Source organism: Aedes albopictus, chromosome 1 (assembly GCF_035046485.1).
Source record: "Aedes albopictus strain Foshan chromosome 1, AalbF5, whole genome shotgun sequence".
Classification (NCBI taxonomy): domain Eukaryota; kingdom Metazoa; phylum Arthropoda; class Insecta; order Diptera; family Culicidae; genus Aedes; species Aedes albopictus.
Genome location: NC_085136.1, coordinates 125,567,148 through 125,580,262, shown reverse-complemented (window position 1 = coordinate 125,580,262; position 13,115 = coordinate 125,567,148). Strand labels below are relative to the sequence as shown.

At 42.1% G+C, this 13,115-nt stretch overlaps 1 long non-coding RNA gene across 1 annotated transcript; it reads left to right on the top strand.

The window, feature by feature from the left end:
- The first annotated feature begins 303 nt into the window (after window positions 1-303).
- On the top strand, window positions 304-1,672 carry LOC134285630 (uncharacterized). The gene is made up of 2 exons (XR_009996510.1): window positions 304-793; window positions 869-1,672. It is a non-coding gene; the product is annotated as an uncharacterized LOC134285630 (long non-coding RNA).
- Window positions 1,673-13,115: the final 11,443 nt, after the last annotated feature.

Below are 13,115 nucleotides of genomic sequence, written 5' to 3'. Positions count from 1 at the left end.
AACTCGCCCTATACCACGAAGGTAATATCATTCGGAAAGCCAACCAGTTTTACGCTCAGTGGAAGTGTGAGCTTCAATACTCCATCATACGCCGCGTCCCATAATACCGGGCCCAGGATGGACCCGTGAGGTACCCACATGGTTATGTTGTAGCTCCTTTCACCTTCCTCGGAGGCATAGATTAGCACCCTATTCTAAAACTACCCAGGTAACCACTAAGCATTTGAATAAGCCGTGTATCAGCCCGTATTACGCATTGTAACGTTTTGCGTTTTTTTTATTAAAAAAGTAGATAAAAATAAAAATAAAATTGATTTTTCATTAATGTTTGTATATTAGGTATCAACTTTGAAATATTTCGTTTATGTTTGTAAAATCGGTTCGTGCCTGTTACTTATGCTCTTGTGGAATTTATTTGTCATAGTGTTTGTTAAAGCTTCCTCGATAGTAGCGCTTTTATAGCATGATACGCATGGCGCGTACATACCTTTTGGCGGAATACAGGCGCGATGCAAATTTGTCGCCATGCATGATATTCGCCATGCTAAAATAGTTGACGCGATTATTAATAATAGAGTAATGGTTCAATAGTCGGACTTTTCGAAAAGAGGCACGGTTTCGAGGCGCAAGACTATTTTCTACTCGTTCATTTCGCTACACAATCGGCTGGAAAGCAGAAGTGCGCGAGTATAGTTTCGAGTGATAGCTCCAAATTACGTTTAGTTTAGTCAGAAGTTGAAAGTTATTTGAAGTTAAGTTTGAGTTCTGGTGAAAGTTATTTCTAAAGTTGAAGGTAATTTAGTAGTGAGTGAGTTTAAGTGTTTCTAAGTAATGTAAAACGTTTTTTGTGGTTTTCTTTCTTGTATAGTGGACCGAGGTCCATAGAATCCGCGAATTCTGCTGATAATTTTATTCAGTTGCAGAAACTACGAAAAAAGGTAATTAATTTGATAATTTCTAAAAAGTGCTTATTGAAACTAATTCGCTTATTAAAACTAATTCCTGTTGGACGTGTAGCGCCCAGCAGCGCTTTTTTTCGTACGGCTGGATTTCCGTGCTATTTCGGCGATCGTCATCGCCGAATCGGGGTGTTATTGGCGGAGTGAACCGCCCTTTCGTCCGTTGAACGCGACTCGTGTGCCCAGGTAAGGCCCGCCTTCAAAGGTAGCCAAACGGAGTGGAGTGAAGTCGCTAAGTTATTTTCCGTAGCGAGTAATCCCCCTCGGTAGCCAAAAACCGAAGGTAGGTCCAATTTCGTCTAACCCCGTGGACCAGGGAACGAGAGTTTTGGTTCGCGTGCAGCGTGTCGTCAATTGCACGCCGCGAACCCGGTCACAATCCAGGTACATAGGAGTAGTGGCATTCCCCGCTCGGTCATAGTTGGAACCTAAGTACGCGAAGCCGGGTCGCTGGGCTCTGTAGCTCTCCTATCGACTGGTGAGGGACCGTCCCGGGAATCGTACGGCATCCGCCGCATACTCTCGTCGAGATAAACCGGAAGCTTCCGTCCAGCCGCCACTCCCTCCGCAACGATAATACGGCCATAACGCACACGGGTCTCCTCGTCGTCGCTGCGCGCCAAAACGCAGCACCAACACGCCAGGTACCGCCATCTTCGAGAACCGAAGGACGCCATCATCGAGTCGTCGAGCTTCGTCGTCGCCCCGCCATCGATCGTCGTCAAAAAACCTGCGCAGGTACGTCAAGAGCTTCTTTTTTACATGGCCATGTTTGCTCTTTCCATTCCGTATTGAAATTTCCGTCCAACACGAATGAGTCGCCTAAAAATAAACGGTTAAATTTTTGAAATTTAGTTCAGTTATATTACGTTTTACGTTGCTTCTTTTGAATAAACATACTCACTACCTTTAGTTACGTTTCGTTCCGTTATTCTGCTCGATTGAGTAAGCATCCCTTCGGCTCTCCCTAAGGTTCTGTTAGCCTGCGAAAGAGTAGAACTTAATCTTGCGTTTTTCGAAGCAATTCTGCCGTTTTTCGATGAACCGTTCGAAAACCATCCCTGAGAGGAATAGTCTCTAGGATAGTCGGGCATACTTCAACACGACCGGTGGTCTCTCTCTGAGAGTGGCGCTTAAGCCACCGCGCTTTATCGACCCTCAAGAATAGTTTAGCGAACGGTTACAGCATTTAAACTGCTTGCTGCCCTACATAAGCAGTTCGAATGCATAGCTGCCTTGAGTTAGCATAAGCTGTGCTGCTCAAAAGCTTTCGGCTGTTAATTAGCATTTCAACTGCTTGAAGTGGTTTCATTTGGGAGCATACAGAATGCTTTTCAACTGCTCTTTAAATGCTAGGAGCAAAAAGGTTGGGAGATATGTTACGCATTTGGCAACACATTTTGTCTCTCTCTTACAGAGCCTATGCTTCTGTTTACAAATTTGTGCATCTTATTTGTTTCTTCATTTTTCCCTACTCATCCTAAAGCACCAAAGAAAACATTACTGTAACTGGATTGGATTGGGAACTTGTCCATCAAAAAATCACCAATTATTTATCATTTCGTCGGAAAATATGTGCCGAATAGGTGGATGCTTTGGTAGATCATAGGATTGTTTGAAAGAGGGAAGAAACAATCATATTCCACAGATATTTAAAAGAAGGAATCGTAATGCTCTTCCACAATGAAATATCTCAATGAAAACAAGTTTTGGATGTTGAATCTGAAGCTGTTATCGAATCATTCTTTATATTGGCGATTAAATCAACGCACGCCACCGGAACAGCATTAGCATCGTGGATCAGGAGTAACAGAATCCGAAGCAGATATGATTAATCAATCTCCGGATCATAAGTTCAAACCTACATCACTACAAAAATCAGCAAAAAAGTACCCCTAGCACCGGCTGGAATATGGAAGGACGATGAAGCGGGGAAGCAGGCTGAGAAAACAAGAAGCAGACGTCAATCTATTTTTGTTTTTTTTTTTTGACATTTCTTTGACATTTCGTCACGACGTTCCTGAAGGGATAGCACTAAGGCAGCCCGTTATTTTGCCAAAACCTGCTGTAAGGTAGCACTATAGGCGCATATACGGCTAATTAGCATTAAACGCCTTGTCGTAAAGGCTACTATAATGCTGAAGGAATGCTATTTAAAATGCTTACTGGTTACTTGGGTAGCTCTCCATTATACGTCATAGGCTAACCGGGACTCCTAGGTCGTGGCACAAATCGCACAAATTTCCCAAATGGAGGAGAAAGTGCCTCTGGACCTGGAGCCGACCAACTGATAGGTCGCGTATGGCACACTCGATGGCGTTGAACGCATTCTTCACGTCCAGCGTGACGACGGCATGGTAGCGGATTCTCGATCGCTTCTTTTGGAGTGCTATCTCAATCGAACCATCCGGAAGCAGAACTGGTTATCCGAGAGCCCAGGCCCCAGAGTCATCTGGTTTTTCGGTATAGATCGTCAGCCTCGACGGAAAGATCCTCTCCAACAGTCCCGGCAGTTTCCAGTAGACAGATACGTCTATATGCCGACGGGTTGCTAGGTGGTTTCCCGGGTTTGGGCCGAAGAACCAGACTTTATCTTTTCCATTTCTCCGAAAATTTGCCTCTGTCCAGGGCCAGCACCGTAGGGAATGGGGGCCCATGGCCTTGTGTCGTGGCACGGGAACAACGTTTTCACGAAATTTTGCTGCATCTCGGAGGAGCGCTCAGCGGCTGCTGACACGCCCTTCGTTTGGGCCATTACTACCATCACTCCTAGGAGATCGTACTGGTTGCCTGGCAGAGATTATCGTAGCATTTTCGCTTACGCGCCTTAATCTCTTTGTTCAGGGCCAGTTAAGCCACTCTATAGCCCTCACTTTGCTTTGCCCTCATCGGTGCGTGCTCTTTGCATCCTCCTCCTTGCTCTGAAGCAGGATGCGTGGAATTTTGTGATTTCAGGACACCACCAGTAAACTGGTTTGCGTCTATTCCTGAGTAGGGATCGTATTCAAGGGCGTAGCCAGAGGGGGGCAGGGGGGGGGCCGTGGCCCCCCCCTGACCGAGCAACTATATTTTAACTTAACCGAAAAACTTTGATGATCAGAGCTGTTTTTGACTAGTAAAAATAAAATTCTCCTGCATCCTCGTATTTTTTTAATGTATGCAGGAATTCCTTCGGAAATTCTTGGCGGAATATCTTCGAAAATTCCTGCGGGTATTCCTTCGGAAATACCTGGAGGAATTCCTTTGGAAAATCCTGAAGGAATTCCATCCAAAATTCCTGGAGGAATCCCTTCGCAAATTCCTGGAAGAATTCCATCGGAAATTCCTGAAGGAATTCCTTCGGAAATTCCTGAAGAAATTCCTTCGGAAATTCCTGAAGGATTCCTTCGGAAATTCCTGGAGCAATTCCTTCGGAAATTCATTGGGGAGTTCCTTGGAAAAATCTTGGATGAATACCATCGGAGATTCCTGGAGAAATTCTTTCAGAAATCCATAGAGAAATTCGTGAGGAAATCCTTAGGTGAATTCCTAACGAAATTCCTGGACAAAATAATTCCAAACTTCCTGGAGGAATGCTTTTGGAAATTCCTGGAGAAATTCCTTCGGAAATTGCTGGACAAATGTCATTGAAAATTCCTGGAGGAATTCCTTCGGAATGTCCTAAAGGATTCCTTCGGAAATTCCTGGAGGAATTCCTTCGGAAATTCCTGGAGGAATTCCTGGAGGAATTCTTTCAGAAATGTTTTGCGACTGTGGACCTAATACAAAAAAACGAGCAAATAATCCTTGAAAAAGGTTTAATAAAAACCGAAACCGTCGGATAAAAAGGCAAATCCGTTTTTGCTGTTTTCCAAGACTGCCCAGGCCGAAACAGACCATAAATCACGTGATCTTTCAGAAATTTCGGGAGGAATTCCTTCGGAAATTGCTGGACGAATTTCTTTGGAGCTTCCCGGAGGAATTCCTTTAGGAATTCCTGGAGGAATTCTTTCGGAAATTTCGGGAGGAATTCCTTCGGAAATTGCTGGACGAATTTCATTGAAATTTCCAGGAGGAATTCCTTCGGAAATTTCTGCAATAATTTCTTCGGCAATTACTGGAGGAATTCCTTCGAAAATTGCTGGACGAATTCCTTTGGAGCTTCCCGGAGGAATTCATTCGGAAATTCCAGGAGAAATTTCTTTAGGAATTCCTGGAGGAATTGTTTCGGAAATTCCTGAAGGAATTCCATCGGAAATTGCTGGACGAACTCCATTGGAAATTCCTGGAGGAATTCCTTCCAAAATTCTTGGAGGAATCCCTTCGCAAAATCCTAGAAGAATTCCTTCGGAAATTTCTGGAGAAATTCCATCGGAAATTTCTGAAGGACTTCGTTCGGAAATTACTGGAGGAATTCCATCGAAAATTCCTTTGCGAGGTCCTTCGAAAAATCTTGGATGAATACTTTCGGAACTTTCTGGAGGAATTCTTTCAGAAATTCCGGGAGGAATTCCTTCGGAAATTGCTGGACGAATTCTATTGGAGATTCCTGGAGGAATTCATTCGGAAATTCCAGAAGGAATTTCTTTAGGAATTCCTGGAAGAATTCCTTCGGAAATTCCTGAAGGAATTCGTTCGGAAATTCCTGAAAGAATTCCTTCGGAAATTTCTGGAGGAATTCCTTCGGAAATTCCTTGGGGAGTTTCCTCGAAAAATCTTGGATGAATACCTCCGGAAATTTCTGGAGGTATTCTTTCAGAAATCTATAGAGAAATTCCTGAGAAAATCCTCGGATGAATTGCTTAGGACATTCCTGAAAAAAAAATCATTCTAAACTTCTTAGAGGAATGCTTTTTATGATTCCTGGAATAATTGGAGAAATTGCTTCGGAAATTGCTGGACGAATGTCATTAAAAATTCCTGGATGAATTCCTTCGGAATGTCCTGAAGGATTCCTTCGGAAATTCCTGGAGAAATTCCTTCGGAAATTCCAGGAGGAATTCCTTCGGAAATTCCAGGAGGAATTCCTTCGGAAATTCCAGGAGGAATTCCTTCGGAAATTCCAGGAGGAATTCCTTAGGAAATTCCAGGAGGAATTCCTTAGGAAATTCCAGGAGGAATTCTTTCTGAAATTTCGGGAGGAATTCCTTCGGAAATTGCTGGACGAATTCCTTTGAAATTCCAGGAGGAATTCTTTCGGAAATTCCGGGAGGAATTCCTTCGGAAATTGCTGGACGAATTTCATTGGAAATTCCAGGAGGAATTCCTTCGGAAATTCCTGCAATACTTTCTTCGGCAATTACTGGAGGAATTCCTTCGGAAATTGCTGGACGAATTCCTTTGGAGCTTTCCGGAGGAATTCATTCGGAAATTCCAGGAGAAATTCCTTTAGGAATTCCTGGAGGGATTCTTTCGGAAATTCCTGAAGGAATTCCATCGGAAATTGCTGGACGAATTTCATTGAAAATTCCTGGAGGAATTCCTTCTAAAATCCTAGAAGAATTCTTTCGGAAATTTCTGGGGAAATTCCATCGGAAATTCCTGAAGGACTTCGTTCGGAAATTACTGGAGGAATTCCATCGAAAATTCCTTGGCAAAGTCCTTCGAAAAATCTTGGATGAATACTTTCGGAAATTTCTGGAGGAATTCTTTCAGAAATTCCGGGAGGAATTCCTTCGGAAATTGCTGGACGAATTCTTTTGGAGATTCCGGGAGGAATTCATTCGGAAATTCCAGAAGGAATTTCTTTAGGAATTCCTGGAGGAATTCTTTCGGAAATTCCGGGAGGAATTGCTTCGGAAATTCCGGGAGGAATTGCTTCGGAAATTCCTGAAGCAATTCCTTCAAAAAATCCTGGAGGAATTCCTTAAAAAAATCCAGAAGGAATTCCTTCCAAACTTCTTGGAGGAATCCCTTCGCAAATTCCTTCGGAAATTCTTGAAGAAATTCCTTCGGAAATTCCTGAAGGAATTCGTTCGGAAATTCCTGGCGGAATTCCTTCGGAAATTTCTGGAGGAATTCCTTCGGAAATTCCTTGGGGAGTTCCCTCGAAAAATCTTGGATGAATAACTCCGGAAATTTCTGGAGGCATTCTTTCAGAAATCTATAGAGAAATTCCTGAGAAAATCCTTGGATGAATTGCTTAGGACATTCCTGGAAAAAAATCATTCTAAACTTCTTAGAGGAATGCTTTTTATGATTCCTGGAATAATTTCTTCTGAAATTACTGGAAGAATTCCTTCGGAAATTCCTGGAGGTATTCTTTCGGAAATTCCTGGAGAATTTTTTTCGGAAAGTCTTTTTGGATTTTATTTTTGTAAATTCCAAGAGGAATTTCCTCGAAAATTCCAGGAGGAATTCCTTTACAAATTAAGTTACGAATTCCTTCAAAAATTCCTGGAGGATTTCTTTCGGAAATTCCGGGAAGAATTCCTTCGGAAATTGCAGGACGAATTCGTTTGAAGATTCATGGAGGAATTCCTTTATAAATTCCTGCAGGAATTCTTTCGGAAATTCTTAGCGGAATTTCTTAGGAAATTCCTGGAGAAATCCCTCCGGAATCTCTTGGATGCATTCCTTCTGAAATTCGTGGAGCAATTATTTCGGAAATTCCTGGAGGAATTCCTTCGGAAATTTTTGGATGAATTTCTTTTAAAATTCCCGGAGGTATTCCATTGGACATTCCTGGAGGAATTCCTTTGGAAATTCCTTCGGAAATTCCTGGAAAAACTCTTTTGGAAATTCCTGAAGGATTTTTTTTGAAATTCCAGGAAGAATTCCTTCAGAAATTCCAGGAGAAATTCTGTCGGAAATTCCTGAAGGAATTCCTTTCGAAATTTCCAAAGGAATTTCTCCATGAATTTTCGATGTAATTCCACCAGGAATTTTGCGAAGGAATTCCTTCAGGATTTTCCGAATGAATTCCTCAATGTATTTCCGAGAGAATTCCTCCAGGAATTGCCGTGGCAATTCCCCCAGAAATTTCCGAGGGAAATCCTCCAGGAACTTCCGGAGAAATTCCTCCAGGAAATTTTGGGAAAAATCCTCACACAACTTTCTGGAGGAATTACTCTATGAATTTCCTAAGAAATTCCTCGAGAAATTTCTGGAGGAATTCCTCCAAGAATTTCCGAAGAAATTCTTCTAGGAATTTTCAAAGGAATTTCTCCTGAAATTTTTAAAGGATGTCCTCCTGGAATTTCCGAAGGAATTCCTCTATGAATGTCCGAAGGAATTCCTCCATGAATTTCCGAATGAATTCCTCCAGGAATTTTGCGAAGGAATTTCTAAAGAATTTTCCGAAGGAATTCCTACATGAACTTCCAAAGGAATTCCTCCAGAAATTTTCCGACGGAATCCCTCCACGAATTTCCGAAGAAATTCCTCGAGGAATTTCCGGAGGAATTCCTCCTGGAAATACCGAAGGAATTCCTCCATGAATTTCCGAAGGAATTCCTCCAGGAATTTTGCGAAGGAAATCCTAAAGCATTTTCCGAAGGAGTTCCTCCGTGAATTTCCGAAGGAATGGCTCCAGAAATTTTCCGAAAGAATTCATTCACGAATTTCTGAAGAAACTCCTCCACGAATTTTCAAAGGAATTCCTCAAGGAATTTCCTGAGAAATTCCTCCATGAATTTCCGGATGAATTTCTTCAGAAATTTCCGTAGGAAATCCTCCAGGAATTTCCGAAGGAGATCCTCCAGGAATTTTCAAAGAAATTCCTTCTGCAATTTCCGAAGGCATTCCTCCTGTAATTTCCGAAGGAATTCCCTTATAAATTTCCGAAAGAAATTGCTTCAGGAATTTCCGAAGGAAATCATCCAGCAATTTCAGAAGGAATTTCCTAGGGAATTCCTGCAGTAATTTCCGGTGGAATTCCTCTAGGGATTTGCAAAGGAATTTCACCTAGAATTTTCAAAGGATTTCCTGCCGAAAATTCCGAAAGTATTCTTTCATGAATGTCCGGAGGAATTCCAACACGAATTTCCGAAAGAATTTCTCCAGGAATTCCTTAAGGAATTTCCGAAGGAGTTCCTCCATAAATTTCAGAAGGAATTTCTCCAGGACTTTTGCGAAGGAATCGCTCAACGATTTTCTGAAGGAATTCCTCCATGAATTTCCGAAGGAATTCCTCCAGAAATTTAAGAAAGGAATTTCTCCAGGTATTTCCGAAGAAATTACTCCAGGAATTTCCGAAGAAATTCCTCCAGGAATTCCCGAAGGAAATCCTCCACGAATTCTCGAAGGAATTCCTCCAAGAATTTCCGAGGGAATTCCTCCAGGATTTTCCCGAAGAATTCCTCCATGAGTTTCCGGAGGAGTTTGTCCAGGAATTTCCGTAGGAATTCTTCCAGGAATTTTCAAAGGAATTTCTCCTGGGATTTTCAAAGGGTTTTCTCCTGAATTTCCAAAGGAATTCCTCTTCGAATTTCCAAAGAAATCCCTTCCGAAATTTCCAAAGAAATCCCTTCCGAAATTTCAAAAGAAATTTCTCATGGATTTGCCTTGAAATACCTCCAAAAATTTCCGAATGAATTCCTCCAAAAATTTTTGACGGTTGTCCTCAAAAAAATTCCTTAGGATTTTCTCACATAATCCCCAAACGTGTTTCTGAACGAATGTTTGAAGAAGTTTGTCAAGTTTTCGTAGGAGTTCCGCAATACATTTTTGAAGGAATTTCGTGAGGAATTTTCGAAGAAATTTCTCAAGGATCTTTCGCTGGAATTCCTTGAAGAATTTCGTAAAGATTTATAAGAAAAACGAAAAAAATCCTCAACGAACTTATCAAACAATTTCTCACAAAATTTCCGAAGGTATTCCATAAGACATTTCAGACATATGTCAAAAAAATATCCAAACGAACTCCTTTAAAAATTTCCGAATTTTCCTTATCAAGGCATTTTTAAAGGAATTCTTCAAAGAATTTCCGAATGAGTTCCTCTAGGAAATAAAAAAATCACAATAAGCATTTCTTCAGGAATTTCCGAAATATTTTTTCAAGGAAGTTTTGAAAGATTTTTAAAGAAATTCCTTATGGAATTTCAGAAGAGATATCTCATCAGACTTTTAGTGGATTTTTTATTTCAATATTTTCGAAAGAATTGCTTCAGGAATTTGGGAAGGAATTCTCACAGAAATTTCCGGATGAATTCCTCCAAGAATTTTTGAAGGTATTCCTCAAGGAATTTTCGGAAGAATTCCCCACGAAAACTCCGAATGAGTTCTTCAAGGAATATTCTAAATCTATTTCAAAGAAATTCCTCAAGGAATTCCCGAAGAATCTTCTAAAGGAAATCGTAGAAGTACTCTCGATGGAATGTCTTATGGAATTTCTCAAGGAGCTTTAGAAATGAAGGAATTCCTCAAGAAATTTCTGAAGAATTTGTCAAGGAATTTCCGGTGGAATTCCTTAAGGATTTTCGAAATAAAATCCTGAAATTATTTTTTAATTGATTCCTTTAAAAATTTCCGATTGCATTCCTCTAGCAACTTCCTAAGATATTCCTCCAGGAATTGCCGAAGGAATTACTTTAGAAATTTTCAGAGATTTTTTTCCGGTAATTCCGAAGGAATTCATCAAAGGATTTTTCGAAGAAATTTCTCCAAAAATTTCTTTCTGTATTCCTCAAGGAAATGAATCTCAGTTTGATTGGAATTTTTGAAAGAATTCCCGGAGAAATTCTTAAAGTATTTTCTGGAGCTTCTCAAACGGATTTCTGGTGGAATTAAGAATGATATTTGTAAAGAATTACTGGGGAAATTCTCAAAAGAATGCATGGTGATATTCGTACTTAATAAAACTTCTGGAGAAATTATTGAAGAAATTTCTGAAGGTATTCCCAACGGAATTACTGCAAGTTTTCCGAAGGTGATTTCTGCTGGAATATCTACATTAAAAAAACCTGGAAAAATATTAAAGAAATTTCTGGAGAAACTGCTGGATAAATTCAAGTTCATGATGGCATTTGTTAAGAAATTCCTGAAGCAATATCTTGAGGATTTCCTCAGGATTATAATCATATATGATTCTTCCATTGAACCATTCCTGTTAATCACCCATATTTCATACTTAACTTTTATTTTTATTTTTTAAATGATGAAGTATTTGAACTCCTTGTTACTGCAAAGTGGTTTTCAGTGTAAGGGTGCTCGCCCCCCCCCTGGCCGAAAAGCTGGCTACGCCCTTGATCGTATTGGCATCGTGGCGTCGCATGCAAGGCTCAGGGTTACGACTAGATCGTCGCTAGACAGGTGTTACCCTACATGAGCAATCGTTCCACAAATACCGGCTAACCGAAGCGCGAGGTCAGCCATCCCCGATAACTGTCAATGGTCGTCGGCTGCGGCCGTCTTCCTCTGTGTTCAGGTTCAGCAACGTTACCTGCACTGTAATTTGTCAGCTGTGGATCTTTTGTTCGAGGATTTCTCGAAACAAATCAAACACTTGGGTGGACTCATGAAGGCTTGTGACTTCACCGCCGCACAGTCTACACAGTTTGTTCTTGTCAGGGCCTTTGCAGTCCCATGATTTGTCCCCTGGTTCCAGACACCTGTCGTAAACCTCCGGTGACTCGTGCAAGGTCAGTTGGCATACTGACCAGCCCACCTTGAGATGCCCCAGTTTAACGGACTTGGGAGTGGCGTGTCCAGCCAAACGGCTGTGGTGGCCACCTGCACCTCGCACTGTTGTCGCATTGCCGTCACGAGCTCTTCCGTAATAGTAATATCATCAAAGTTCTTCACCTTCAGAGTCGCCTAGGACTTCTTCCATTATATTTTTTGGAGCCCTTGCGCTCCTTGTCGCACTTGAGCTCAAGGATTATTTCACCCGTACGAGTCCGTCTACTTAATACTGCGCACGTCGGCTCCTAGATCCACGAGCTTGACGTCGCCTTCAAGACGTCAGAGTACTTAGACTGTTCGGTCTTGATGACGAGAGCATCGTCCGTTTTGCGCTTGGCACCATTCTACGTTCCCTGTGTATGGTGTCCCTACACTCCTTCGGACTTCTTTTTTCGCTTTACTTTGGTCCAAGAGAGGTCCTCCCCCTAACCCGCACTAATTTGTGGTTGGCTAAGGACCAATCAGTGGTCGCAGCCCCCTGTTCCCTTCGATTGCGTCGTCAAATCCGTCGCAGAGTAAACATTTCATCCGGTGCTGATCGATCTTTATTTCCGTGTTTCTTGAGAATGGCACAACTATACCATTCCCTATCACTCCACTTCTTCAAGGGAGCGTTTTTGCTTCCAAAAAGGGCGTATCAGGTGCTTTCGCTTCTGTTCATTACGTTCCACATTCTTCCGGATTCCATGCTGCAGCATGACCGCCAGCGGTGCGTTCTTCTCCTTCAAAATCTATATACACTCGAACAAATCGTTTTTCGACTCCGTTCCATGTCTTCTTTCTTTTTTTCTTGGCATAACGTTCTCACTGCGCGAAAGCCTTCTTCTCTGCTCAGTGTTCTATGAATGGATGTTTTTAACTCAGAGCTTTCTCTGCCAAAGACCGTTTTGCATATTAATATCTTGTGGCAGGTACGCAGATACTCTATGCCTGAAGCGTCAAGGAAACGTGCCGTGCACCCTATGGGTTAATGGCTGCTTCAACTGTACTCATGCAGGGCGCCCTCGCACCGCTGCATATCGCTCATCACCAGGGCCGGATCTAAGGGGAGCCGGGGGGGCCCGGGCCCCCACATTTTAGGGGCCCCCACAAAAACCTTTTTTGGTTGCTAACATTAGCTTCATTTTTCATATTGCTCATGTACTGTTCGAAAATGAAGAAAAACATTTTTGTTCATCTCTCCGAGGGGCCTCCACATCCGCTCGGGCCCCGGGCCCCCACAATCCTTAATCCGGGCCTGCTCATCACTATGGAAGCTGTTCACAATTTGCCAAAACACTTCCTACAGCGCTACAATGCCGAACAAGCGGTATGCGGCGAGTATGCGGGCGCTCTCGATGAAATGGACAGATCGGCAGTTTTCATGTAGGTACACCAAAACCTCCATTTAGGTAATGAGTCGAGACTGCCTTAATATATTTTTTACCTAAATTGATTCAGTTTATTACCTAAATGGAATTGGAGATGGCAAAGAAGTTTAAGAAGGGTGAGTAGCCTGGAGATTTAAAAAGGGTCATGCGGGGTTTCACAGTGATTTCATAGGAGTTTCAGGAG